This window comes from Mobula hypostoma, chromosome 21 (assembly GCF_963921235.1).
Source record: "Mobula hypostoma chromosome 21, sMobHyp1.1, whole genome shotgun sequence".
Taxonomy (NCBI): Eukaryota; Metazoa; Chordata; class Chondrichthyes; order Myliobatiformes; family Myliobatidae; genus Mobula; species Mobula hypostoma.
In genome coordinates this window covers 53638346-53652422 of record NC_086117.1, presented here as the reverse complement: position 1 = coordinate 53652422, position 14077 = coordinate 53638346, and the positions used below count along the sequence as shown (strand labels likewise).

The 14077-nt window shown below is 45.1% G+C and overlaps 4 non-coding genes across 4 annotated transcripts; all 4 read right to left on the bottom strand.

Annotated features, from left to right (window-relative positions):
• Window positions 1-665: 665 nt before the first annotated feature.
• Window positions 666-739, bottom strand: trnai-gau (transfer RNA isoleucine (anticodon GAU)). The gene has a single exon. It is a non-coding gene; the product is annotated as a tRNA-Ile (tRNA).
• A 3000-nt stretch (window positions 740-3739) lies between these two features.
• trnaf-gaa (transfer RNA phenylalanine (anticodon GAA)) lies at window positions 3740-3812 on the bottom strand. The gene has a single exon. It is a non-coding gene; the product is annotated as a tRNA-Phe (tRNA).
• A 3239-nt stretch (window positions 3813-7051) lies between these two features.
• trnaf-gaa (transfer RNA phenylalanine (anticodon GAA)) lies at window positions 7052-7124 on the bottom strand. Its single transcript has one exon. It is a non-coding gene; the product is annotated as a tRNA-Phe (tRNA).
• Window positions 7125-8788: 1664 nt separating this feature from the next.
• trnaf-gaa (transfer RNA phenylalanine (anticodon GAA)) lies at window positions 8789-8861 on the bottom strand. Its single transcript has one exon. It is a non-coding gene; the product is annotated as a tRNA-Phe (tRNA).
• Window positions 8862-14077: the final 5216 nt, after the last annotated feature.

The following is a 14077-nucleotide window of genomic DNA, read 5'->3' as shown; positions in this document are numbered from 1 at the left end:
TGTATTCCCTGTGCTTCGTACCTCACCTTTCCAGACTCTGCAGTATTGTATTTCTCCTGTTCCCTGAGCCTCAACATTCCAGTAAATGTGGAATTGTGGTTCTCCTCATCCTTGTACTCACCATTCCTGTATCTATAGAATTATATTTCTTCTGTACTTTATACCTCATCATCCCTGTATCTGCAGAATTATATTTCTCCTGTGCTTTGTAACTCACAATTGTTTTATCTGCGGTATTGAGTTTCCTCACCGTTCCAGCATCTACAGTATTTTGCACCTTCTCTGCCTTGTACCTCACCATTGCTGTCTACGTATTGTGAATCTCCTCTCCCTCGTCCCTCACAGAATATTATTTATTTTCTTTTATTCAGAGATAGAGAGCAGAACAGGTCTGTCCGGCCCACCAGCTGTTCCACCCAGGAACTCTGATTTAACCCTAACCTAATGGTGGGATGGTTTAAAAAAAACAATGAACCTACTAACCAGTACGTCTTTGGACTGTGGGAGAAAACCGGACCGGTTGGAGGAAATGGAGATGGGAAGATGGGAAGGACTTACCAACTTACACAGAACATCAAAATTGAACTCCGAACTCTGACACCCCACGCTGTAATAGTGTCACACAGACCACTACGGTACCGTTGTGTCCAATAAATAAGTCCCACTGCCTGAAACCCGGGATTGAACCAGGGACCTTCAGATCATCAGTCTAACACTCAACCAACTGAACTATTTCAGCTGACATATCTGCAGTATTGTTATTCTCCATTGTTCTTTAACTCACCATTACAGCGTCTGCAGTATTGTATTCCCCTGTGCTTTGTACCTCACCGTTCCATCATCTGCAGTATTGTTTACTCACCTGCCTTGTACCTCACTGTGGAACTATCTGCAGTATTTTGCTCCTCCTCTGCCTTGTACCTCACCATTGCACTATCTGCGGTATTGTATACTCATCTGCCTGGTTCCTCACCGTCGCTGTATCTGCAGTATTTTGGTTCTGCTCTGTCTGGCAACTCATTGTTCCAGCATCTGCAGGGTTTTACTCCTCCTCTACCTTGTACCTCACCGTTGCAGTATCTGCAGCATTATATATTCCTCTGCCTTGTCCCTCACTATCCCTGTGTCTCCTCTACGTAAAACCTTATCCTTCCAGTATCTATGACATTGTACTTCCCTATGCTTTGTACCTCACCATTCCTGTATCTGCAGAACTGTGATTCTCCTCAGCCTTATACCTCATCGTTGCTGTATCTGCAGTATTGTACCTTTTCTGTGCCTTAGACCATAAGAGATGGGAGCAGAATTAGGCCATTCAGCCCATCGAGTCTGCTCTGTCATTTCCACCATGGCTGATCCTGGATCCCCCCAACTCCACACACCTGTCTCCTTCTCATATCCTTTGATACCCTGACCAATCAGGAATCTATCAATTTCTGCTTAAACATACCCACGAGCTTGTCCTCCACCTCAGTCTGTGGCAGAGCATTCCACAGATCCACTGCTCTTTGGCAACCTGTAAATTAATCTTCCAGGAATCTTGCATGAAAATTCCCAAGAACCTCTGTATCTCTGATGTTTGAACCTTCTCCCCATTCAGATAACGGTCTGCACTATTGTTCCTCTTTATATTATTGGCTAGTTTGCCCTCATTTACAATTATGGCATTACCCTTATTACATGCCTTTTTCAGCTCCCTGTCCAATCTCAACCCCACATCTTGGCTGTTTGGAGACCTGCCTTTGATTCCCATAATTTTTTTTTTACCCTTACGGTTTGTTAATCCCACACACAAAATTCAACATTTTCTTACCCTATGTCACCTCTTTCTAAAGATGTAGTTCCATCTCTTACCAACAGAGCTACACCACCGTCTGTGCCTTCCTGCCTGTCCTTTCAATACAAAGTTTACCTTTGATGTTCAGCTCCCAACAATAACCTTCTTTCAGCCACGACTCAGTGATGTCTACAATGTCATACTGACCAATCTGTAATTGCGCCACAAGTTTATCCAACTCATTCTGAATGCTGAGGACATTTAAATACAACACCTTCAGTCCTGTATTCTACACCCTTTTGAATTTTGCCTCTGTGGTACAATTTAACTCTTTGCTCTGTCTGCATCTGTACCCAATCATTGGCTTGTCCTTCCTTACATTCATGTTACACCCATCATCTACTTGTAAACCTGCTGGCTCATCCTCAGCTCTATCACACTGGTTCCCATTCCCCACCATATTAGTTTAAACCACTCCCAACAGCTCTAGTGAACCTGCCGACAAGAATATTGGTCTCCCTCGGATTCAAGTGCGACCCGTCCCTTTTGTACAGGTCACACCTGCCGCAGAAGAGATTAATTATCCAGAAATCTGAGTCCCTGCACTCTGCTCCAATTCTTCACCCACACATTTATCTGCCACCTCATTCTATTCCTGTCCTCACTATTGGGTGGCACAGGCAGCAATCCCAAGATTACTACCCTTGAGTTCCCGCTTCTCAGCTTCCTTCCTAACTCCCTGTATTCTGTTTTCAGGATCTCCTCCCTTTTTCTACCTATGTCATTGGTACCAATATGTACCACGACCTCTGGCTGCCCACCCTCTCATTTCAGGATATTGTGGGTTCATTCAGAAATATCACAAACCCTGGTACCTGGGAGGCGAAATACTATCTGTGTTTCTTTGTCACATCTGTCCCCCTAACTATAGAGTTCCCTGTTACTGCTGCCATCCTTGTCAGTTCCCTGCCCTCCTGAGCCACAGGGCCAGACTCAGTGCCAGAGACATGGCTGCTGTCACTTCCCCCATGTAGATACCCCACCCTCCAACATTATTCAGAAAGGACTATTAATTGTTGAAGGGGCCGGCCACAAGGGTGTTCTCCACTATCTGATGTTCTCCCTTCCTTCTCCTGACAGTTACCCATTTATCGGTCTCCTGGAGCCCTGAGGTGACTAACTCCCTGTAGCTCCTGTCTATCACCACCTCACTTTCCCTAACAAGCCAAAGGTCTCGAGCTGCAGCTCCATTTCCCTAACACAGTCTCTAAGGAGCTGCATCTCGATGCTCCTGGTGCAGATGTGGCTATTGGGGAGCCTGGGAGTCTCGCGGAAATCCCACATCTGACACCCAGAACAGAACATTTGCCCTGTAGACATGCCCCCATTTTGTCCAGATTTAAATAATAAATCAGGAGTGAGATTACCTACATACCTTGCTTCTGCCTGTTCTTGTTGAAGCCCTGTTGAGCCGAAGCCTTACCACTCTGATGATGACTGCTCCATTAGAGGGGACCCCTCTTTTTGCAGACTGGGTTTTTAAAGCTTTTTGCCTGACTTGAATGGGAACACTTCTGCTGCGTCTGCGCAGTACTCCAATCAATGGTTCGCGCTGAGAAAACCTCCTGATTATCGAAGCTCTTCGCCCCGTCCCTCACCATTACAGAATACTATTTGTTTTATTTTATTGAGAGATAGAACACAGAACAGGTTCGTCCGATCCACCCAGCTGTTCCACCCAGGAATCCACCGATTTAACCCTAACATAACTGTGGTACGGTTTAAAAAATACAATTAACCTACTAACCAGTCTGCCTTTGACAGAGGAACTGTGTACAAGGGAAGGATGTACAAACTTAGTTACAGAGGGTGCCACAATTGAACTCCAAACTCTGACTCTACGAGCTGTAATAGTGTCACACTAACTGCTATGCCATAGTGGTGACAATAAATAAGTCCCAGTGCCAAAACCCGGGATTGAACCAGGGACCTTTAGATCTTCAGTCTAACGCTCTCCCAACTGAGCTATTTCGGCTGATGTATCTGCATTTTTGTTGTTCACCTCTGTCTTGTACCTCACCATTCCTGTATCTGCAGTATTGTATTTCCTTAAACCTCACCCTTCCAGTATCTAAGAATCAGAATCTGGTTTGTTATCACCGGTATGCGTCCTGAAATTTGTTAACTTAGCAGCAGCAGTTCAATGCAATACATAATATAGAAGAAGAAGAAGGAAAAAGTAAATAAATAAATACGTCAATTTTGTCATACGGGAGGCGGTCGGAGCGGACCCAAATGCAAGACGCAGACACTGAAGTACTAGGAACAGGACAAGGTTTGTCAAGAAAGCAAGGGGATTCAGGAAGAAAGGATGCTGGACATTGACATAGGCCCTGGATGAGACAAGGATGCAGGGCCTGGGCTAGGACCTGGATAAGAAACGCAGAACCTGGACAAGGAACTGGGAACAAGGAGCCTGGGTTTGGGCTCCGAGCCAGAGACTAGACAAGGACCCAGAACCTAGGTCTTGTCTCGGCCTTGGACCCCAGAACCAGGCCAAGACATGACATGGCTACAGGACTAGACATGGCTTGGGTTCTTCGAGGCTTGGCTACAGGACTAGGCAAGGCTTGGGTATGGACTCCGAGCTAGAGACTGGGCAAGGGGTGTCTGACTCGGGCTCGGACCCCAGAATCAGGCTTGGACATGACGTGGCTACAGAACTGGTCATGACTACAGAACAGGATGAGGGAACTCCAGCACAGGGCTGGGCAAGGTACTCCTGGGCTGGGTGAGACACATGGACAGGATGAGAACACACTGCCTTGACTTGGTCTTGGGAGAGAGGAACCTCGGAGCCTTGGACTTGGAACTCAGGAACATAGAACACAGAGCCGAGACCCCTCCTTGGGAGCAGGATATAGGGCCGGAACTCGTACACAGCACACAGAGCCAGGACCCCCTTCTTGGAAATAGGACCAAGGGCCGGGGCTCTTTCTATATACAGTACGCTGAACACAAAGAGACAGTTCTCCACTCAGGGTAGCGACAAACGGCCACACCTACCTAGCGAAGGCGAAGAAACAGAGACAGTTCCCAACTCAACATAGCGGCAAATGGCCAGACCTACCTAGCGAAGGTGAGGACACAGAGACAGTTCCCAACTCAAGGTAGCAGCAAATGGCAGGACCTACCTAGCAAAGGGGAGGGCACAAAGAGACAATTCCAATCAACGACAGACTGTTCCTTATCTTGACACAGCAAGGCCCCAGTCTTGCTCCAGTAGTTGAACTTGACGGCGTTACAGGCGAGGACGCAGGCAAGGTTGCAGATGAGGGCTTCAGGCAAAGGTTTCAGGCAGGGCTTCAGAAGGAAGAGGAAGGGAAAGGGAACAGTCCAGCAAATGAAGCTGAACCCAGGAGCTATTTATGTAGCCAGCCCAAAATGAGAAACAGGTGCCTCAACTGAGGCACTCAACAGAACCAGGGAGAAAACAGGAAAACCCGGAACAAGGATCAACAGACCGGACCGTGAACTGGAATGCGGACTTCACAGACCAGACCATGACAAATTTACCATATTACACATATTAAATAGATTAAAATTGTGCAAAAACAGAAATAATGAAGAGGAAAAAAGTGAGGTAGTATTCGTGGGTTGAATGTCCATTTAGGAAACGAATGGCAGAGGGGAAGAAGCTGTTCCTGAATCGCTGAGTGTGTGCCTTCAGGTTTCTGTACTTCCTACCTGATGGTAACAGTGAGAAAAGGGCATGCTCTGAGTGCTGGAGGACTTTAATAACGGATGCTGCCTTTCTGAGACACCACTCCCTAAAGATGTCCTGGGTACTTTGGAGGCCAGTACGCAAGATGGAGCCAACTAAATTCACAACCCCATTTCAGTCCTGTGCAGTAGCCCCTCCATACCAGATAGGAACAAACCATATTCTGGAAGAATTAAAATTAGAACATTTATTTACAACAACAAACCATACAGTTTCTAGATCATTCTGTCATTTCTGCGCATGCTCCCAACTCTGTCCAATCACGTTCTTACACGTGATAAGTGATATCACCACAATTGGTACCAATATGTACCGAACTCTTGCTGCTCTCCCTCCCGTTTCAGGATATCATGGACACGCTCAGAAACATCACGAACCCTGGCACCTGGGAGGCAAACGACCATCCGTGTTTCTTTGTCGCGTCCACAGAATCACCTGTCTGTCCCCCTAACTATAGAGTCCCCTATTACTACTGCCATCCTTGTCAGTTCCCTACCCTCCTGAGCCACAGGGCCAGACTCAGTGCCAGAGATGTGGACGATGTTGCTTCCCCCAGGTATGTCGGCCCCAACACTACTCAAAAAGGTGTATTTATTATTGAAGGGGCCGGTCACAGGGGTGCTCTCAACTATCTGATGTTCTCCCTTCCCTCTCCTGACAATCATCCATTTATCTGTCTCCTGTAGCCTTGGGGTGCCTACCTCCCTGTAGCTCCTGTCTATCACTGCCTCACTTTCCCTAACAAGCTGAAGGTCATCGAGCTGCAGCTCCAGTTCCCTAACACAGTCTCTAAGGAACTGCATCTCGATGCACCTTGTGCAGATGTGGCCATTGGGGAGGCTGGGAGTCTCCCAGAAATCCCACATCTGACACCCCGAACAGAACACTGGCTTTGTAAACACACTCCCTATTCTCTCCAGATTTAAATAATAAATCAGCAGTGAGATTACCTACATACCTTGCTTCTGCCTGTTGTTGCTGAAGCCTTGTTGAGCCAAAGCCTTACCACTCTGACTCTGACCACTCTGATGATGACCGCTCCACTAGACGGGACCCCTCTTTTATGCAGACTGAGTTTTTAAAGCTTTTTGCCTGACTTGAACAGGAACGCTTCTACTGCATCTGCACAGTACTACAATCAACGACTCGCGCTGAAAAAACCTCCTGCTTATTGAAACTCTTCGCCCCGTCCCTCACCACTACAGAATATTATTTATTTTATTTTACTGAGAGATAGAGCACAGAACAGGCCTGTCTGGCCCACCCAGCTGTTCCACCCAGGAATCCACTGATTTAACCCTAACATAATTGTGGCACGGTTTAAAAAATACAATTAACCTACTAACCAGTCTGGCTTTGGACAGAGGGACTGTGTACAAGGGAAGGATGTACAAACTTACTTACAGCTGAATTCCAAACTCTGACACTACGAGCTGTAATAGTGTCACACTAACTGCTATGCTATCGTGGTGCCAATAAATAAATCCCAGTGCCGAAACCCGGGATTGAACCAGGGACCTTTAGATCTTCAGTCTAACGCTCTCCCAACTGAGCTATTTCGGCTGATATATCTGCATTTTTGTGGTTCACCTCTGTCTTGTACCTCACTATTCCTGTACCTGTGGTATTGTATTTCCCTCTGCATGGTATCTCACCATTCCAGCATCTGCAGTATTGTAGTTCCTTAAACCTCACCCTTCCAGTATCTGAGAATCAGAATTATTATCACTGGCACGTGTCTTGCAATTTGTTAACTTAGCAGCAGCTGTTCAATGCAATACATAATGTAGAAGAAGAAGAAGAAGAAGAAGAAGAAAAAAATAATAATAATTAAATAAGTCAATTTACCATATTACATACATTGAATAGATTTAAATCGTGCAAAATCAGAAATAATGTACAGGAAAAAAGTGAGGTCGTATTCATGGGTTAAATGGCCATCTAGGAAACAAATGGCAGAGAGGAAGAAACTCTTCCTGTATCACTGATTGTGTGCCTTCTGGTTTCTGTACCTCCTACTTGATGGTAACAGTGAGAAAAGAGCATGCCCTGGGTGCTGGAGGTCATGGCCCTGACCGTTAATTCCTCTTATTATCCTAATTCCCTTTTCCCCATGTTCTCCTGGGCTCCTTGATTACGGCACCTGATTCTCTTCTAAACCTGCTGCATAAAAACCCCGGCTTTGCACCCACTCGTGGCCAGACCGTTGCTTCAGCCAGTGGGGTATTTCATGTTCCCAGCCGCTTGGTATGGTGTTATACTTCAGTACCGAGGTTTACCTGTGAAGCTCTGTCTCTCCCCGCCAGTAACCAACGCGCACCCCCCCCATACCAGACAGTGATGCAGCCTGTCAGAATGCTCTCCATGGCACAGCTGTATTAGTTTTTGAGTGTATTTGTTGACATACCAATCTCTTCAAACTCCTAATGAAGTATGGTCGCTATCTTGCCTTCTTTATAACTGCATCGATACGTTGGGACCAGGTTAGGTGCTCAGAGGTCTTGACACCCAGGAATTTGAAACTGCTCACTCTCTCCACTTCTGCTCCCGCTATGAGGATTGGTATCTGTTCCTTCGTCTTACCCTTCCTGAAGTCCACAATCAGCTCTTTCGTCTTACTGATGTTGAGTGCCAGGTTGTTGCTGCGACACCACTCCACTAGTTGATATATCTCGCTCCTGTATGCCCTCTCATCTCCATCGGAGATTCTACCAACAATGGTTGTATCATCAGCAAATTTATAGATGGTATTTGAGCTATGCCTAGCCACACAGTTTTGGGTATAGAGAGAGTAGAGCAGTGGGTTAAGCACACACCCCTGAGGTGCGCCAGTGTTGATCTTCAGCGAGGAGGATATGTTATCACCAATCCATACATATTGTGGTCTACTGGTTTGGGAGGTGAGCATCCTATTACAAAGGGAGGTAAAGAGGCCCAGGTTCTGTAAGTTTTCAATCAGGATTGTGGGAATGATGCCACCCAAGAATCTACTGATTTAACTCTAACCCAATTCTGGGATGCTTTAAAGTAATTAGGTAAACTACTAACCAGTACGTCTTTGGACTGTGGGAGCAAACTGCAGCGCCCCAGAGAAAAAGCCATCTGCACACAGGAAGGAATTTCAAACCTACTTACAGAGGATGTCAGAATTGAACCACAAAATCAAATGAGCTGCAGTAGTGTTGCACTAACTGCGGTTACCATGGTGCCCAATAAACAAGCCCCAGTGCCGAAACCCGGGATTGAACCAGGGACCTTTAGATCTTCAGTCTAACGCTCTCCCAACTGAGCTATTTCGGCTGACACACTGCAGTATTGTTGTTCTCCACTCTCGTGTACCTCACCATTGCAGCATCTGCAGGATTGTATGTCTCTTTGTACATTGTACCTCACAATTCCAGCATCTGCACTGTTGTATTTCCATGAGCTTTGAACCTCACCGGTCCATCATCTGCAGTATTGTAGTTCTACAGTGATTTAAAACTCACTATTCTTGTGGATGTGGTATTTTATTTCTCCTCTGCCTTGTACCTCATGCTCCAGCATCAGTGGTATTGTATTCCCCATGCTTCGTACCTCACCTTTCCGGACTCTGCAGTATTGTACTTCTCCTGTGCTCTGAGCCTCAACATTCCAGTAAATGTGGAATTGTGATACTCCTCTGCATTAACCTCACCATTCCTGTATCTGCAGAATTGTATACTCCTCTGCCTTGTACCTCACCATTCCTGTATCTGCAGAATTGTATTACTTCTGTGCTTTGTAACTCACTGTTGCTGTATCTGCGGTATTGTAGCTCTCCTCTGATGGTTCCTCACTGTTCCAGCGTCTGTGGTATTGTTCCTTCTCCAGCTTGTACCTCACCGTTGCTGTGTCCACGTTATTGTGAATCACTGCTTCCTCGTCCCTCACCCTTACAGAATATTACTTACTTTATTTTATTGAGAGATACAGTCCACCAAGCTGTGACACCCAGGAACCCTCTGATTTAACTCTAACTTATTTGTGGTACAGTTTAAAATAACCAATTCACCTACTAACTAGTAGGCCTGTGGACTGTGGGAGGAAACAGGAGCACCCAGAGTAAACCCATGTGCATATGGGAAGTACTTACAAACCTATATGTAGCATGCCGGAATTGAACTCTTAACTCTAACACCCCAAGCTGTAATAGAGTGCACCAATATTTAAGTGCCAGTACCAGGGACCTTTAGATCTTCAGCCTAACACTCTCCCAACTGAGCTATTTCAGCTGACATATCTGCAGTATTGTTATTCTCCACTGTTCTTTATCTCATCGTTGCAGCATCTGCAGTATTGTACTTCCCTGTGCTTTGTATCTCACAGTTCCATCACCTGCAGTATTGTATTTCTGTTGAACCTTGTCCCTCCAACCTTCCTCTATCTACGGTATTGTATACTCACCTGCCTTGTACCTCACCATTCAACTATCTGCAGCATTTTACTCCTCCTCTGCCTGGGTCCTCACCGTTGCTGTATCTGCAGCTTTGTGGTTCTGCTCTGCCTTGTATCTCAGTATTCCAGCATATGTAGATCTTCTCTCCCTAAAACCTCATCCTTCCAGTATTTATGACATTGTACTTCCCTGTGCTTTGTACCTCACCATTCCTGTATCTGCAGAACTGTGGTTCTCCTCAGCCTTATACCTCATCATTGCTGCATCTGCAGTATTGTACCTTTTCTGTACCTTAGACCATAAGAGATGGGAGCAGAATTAGGCCATTCAGCCCATTAAGTCTGCTCTGTCATTCCACCATGGCTGATCCTAGATGGCCCACCAACTCCATACACCTGTCTCCTTGCCATATCCTTTGATGCCCTGACCGATCAGGAATCTGTCACCTTCTGGTTTAAACATACCCACAGGCTTGTCCTCCACCACAGTCTGTGGCAGAGCATTCCACAGATTCACTGCTGTGAGGCAACCTGTAAATTTATTCTCTGGGAGTCTTGCACGAGGACTCCTAAGTACCTCCGTACCTTGATGTTTGAACCTTCTCTCCATTCTCTCCATTCTCTCCATTTCTCTCCGGTCTGCACTATTGTTCCTGCTTTATATTATTGGCTAGTTTGCCCTCATTTACAATTGTGACATTACCCTTATTCCATTCCTTTTTCAGCTCCCTGTGCAATCTTAACCCACATCTTGGCTACTATTTGGAGGCCTATATATGATTCCCATTATAGTTTTTTTTTTGCCCTTACTGTTTGTTAACCCCACACACAAAGATTCAACATTCTCTGACCCTATGTCACCTCTTTCTAAAGATGTAATTCCATCTCTTACCAACAGAGCCACACCACTGCCTATGCCTTCCCGCCTGTCCTTTCAATACAAAGTTTATCCTTTGATGTTAAGCTCCGAAATTTGACCTTCTTTCAGCCACAACTCAGTGATGCCCACAACTTCATACCGATCAATTGTTCCACAAGTTCGTCCAGCCTATTCTGAATGTTAAGTGCATTTAAATACAGCACTTTCAGTCCTGTATTCTTCATCCTTTTGAATTTTGCCTCTGTGGTACAATTGAACTCTTTGCTCTGTCTGCATTTGTACCCAATCATTGGCTTGTCCTTCCTTACATTCATGTTACTTCCATCATCTACTTGTAAACCTGCTGGCTCATCCTCAGCTCTATCACACTGGTTCCCATTTTCACCATATTAGTTTAAACCACTCCCAATGCTCTAATAAACCTGCCGACAAGAATATTGGTCCCCCTCGGATTCAAGTGCAACCCGTCCCTTTTGTACAGGTCACACCTGCCCTAGAAGAGCTCCCAGTGATCCTGAAATCTGAATCCCTGCACTCTGCTCCAATTCTTCACCCACACATTTATCTGCCACCTCATTCTATTCCTGTCCTCACTGTCGCGTGGCACAGGCAGCAATCCGGAGATTACTACCCTTGAGGTCTTCCTTCTCAGCCTCCTTCCTAACTCCCTGTATTCTGTTTTCTGGACCTTCTCCCTTTTTCTACCTACGTTATTGGTACCAATTTGTACCACGACCTCTGGCTGCTCACCTTCCCAGTTTAGAAACATCGCAGACCCTGGCACCTGGGAGGCAAACTACCATCTGTGTTTCTTTGTTGCGTCCACAGAATCACCTGTCTGTCCCCCTAACTATAGAGTCCCCTATTACTGCTGCCATCCTTGTCAGTTCCCTGCCCTCCTGAGCCACAGGGCCAGACTCAGTGCCAGAGACAGAGGGGCTGTTGCTTCCCCCAGGGAGGTTTCCATCCTCCCCCCCAGCAGTGCTCAAAATAGAGTATGTATTGTTGAAGGGGCTGGTCACAGGAGTGCTCTCCACTATCTGATGTTCTCCCTTCCCTCTCCTGACAGTCACCCATTTATCTGCCTCCTGTAGCCTTGGGGTGACTACTTCCCTGTAGCTCCTGTCTGTCACTGCCTCACTTTCCCTTACAAGCCAAAGGTCATCGAGCTGCAGCTCCAGTTCCCTAACACAGTCTCAAGGAGCTGCATCTCGATGCACCTGGTGCAGGTGTGGCCACTAGGGAGACTAGTAGTCTCGCAGGAATCCCACATCTGACACCCAGAACAGAACACTGGCCCTGTAGACATGCCCTTGTTCTCTCAACAGTTAAAAAGGAAAAAAAGAAACAAGAAGTTCGGAGTGAACTTACTACTTACCTTGCTCCCACCTGTTCGTGCTGTAGCCCTGTTGAGCCAAAGCCTTACCACTCTGACTCAGACCACTCCGATGATGACCGCTCGATTAGACAGGACCCCTCTTTTATGGAGACTGGGTTTTTAAAGCTTTTTGCCACACTTGCACGGGAACGCTTGTTCTGTATGTGCACAGTGCTCCAATCAACAACTGCCACTAAGAAAACCTTCTGATTTTAATGCTCTTCGCCTCGTCCCTCACCATTACAGAATATTATTTATTTTATATTATTGAGAGATAGAGCACAGAACAGGTCTGTCCAGCCCACCCAGCTGTTCCACCCGGGAATCCACCAATTTAACCCGAACCTAATTGTGGGACGGTTTAAAAAATACAATTGAGAGCCCTGTTGGCTGCTGATAGAGTGGCATTATTTTTGATTGCTCCTACCCTGTTTACTTTATTGTCTCCTACCAGTTTTTTTTGAAACCTTATTATAATACTTTAACACTGCTCTACTATGGCTGGGAAAAAAAATAAAAGCTTCTGCAAAAGGAAGTGAAACAGAAAATGAATCCCCAGTCACTTGGGATTCAATCAGTGACTTCCTTAAACAGCAAAAATCGGAATTTTCTGAGGAGTTTCAATGACTTAATGGCAAATTGGATACAATCCAACAAACTTTAACTGAGCTTGAGAACCGAATTCAGGAAAATACTGCAGAGCTGTCGACACTTGAAGAGGATCTTGAAGGTACAATTAAACTCTGCAAAGAGTTCTCCTTATCCAATGAAAAAATGATGAAAAGGATTATCAGTCTAGAAAATAGAAACAGGAGAAATAATTTGCGAATTCTGGGTCTTGAAGAATCAACTGAAGGCACTGACCCTATGAAGATCTTTGCAAACTTTCTGAAGCAGCTATTCCCTGTTTTATTCACTTCTGAGCAAAAGCTTGATCGAGCATATCGCTCTCTAACTTAGAAGCCATTGTCGTCGGCAGCGAGACCCAGGTCAGTCATTCTAAGTTTTCATGAATTTCGTATTAAGGACCTTTAAATTCGCCATACCCGTCGACAAGGGATGATCGATTTCCATGGATATAAGGTCAGGTTTGTGGAGGACTATTCGCCTGAAGTTATGGCTGATCATATGAAATATAAAGAAGTTATGTCGGAACTCTACGATAAAGGATTTAAACCATCTCTTCGTTTTCCCGCCTGTCTGAGTATTGTTTTGAAGACAAATTGCAAAAAAGAATAAAGTCGGTTGAAGACGCAAAAGAGTTTCTGAAGGCTGAAGTCTAAAACTGTTATATTTCTTATTTGATCAATTTTTTCTTCTGTTAATATGAATTTGAAATAAGCTTTCAAAAAGCTTACATTTTGGCTGTTCATATATTGTCTTTTGTTATATTTTTTGATACTTTTTTATTATATCCCTTTTTGAGGCTTTATTTTAATATATCTTTCTTTGAATTTGTTTAAATTGATCCTTTTATATTTTCAAATATTGAGTTACTTTTCTTTTTATGTTGTGTCTTGGTAGGGACATATTTGACCTTGTAGGACCGGAGTTTCTGTCAGCAGGATTTTTTGGGGAGGAAACTTTTTAGTTGTTAGCTCGCTGACTGTCTATTGGTCAGCCTTCTGGCTTTGGGGGTGGGGTAGGAGGTAGGACCTATTTCTGTCTGGGAGCTGTGTGGGGTTGATTATATGATTGTCTGTTTGACTACCTTACCCTACGGTTTGCTTTCTAGTTTTAATAACTTATGGCCAGATCTTTTAATTACATGATGATTGGTATTTAAAATGGTTCGAAATATTAACCTATTTAGTTTGAATGTGAAAAGGCTGAATCACCCCA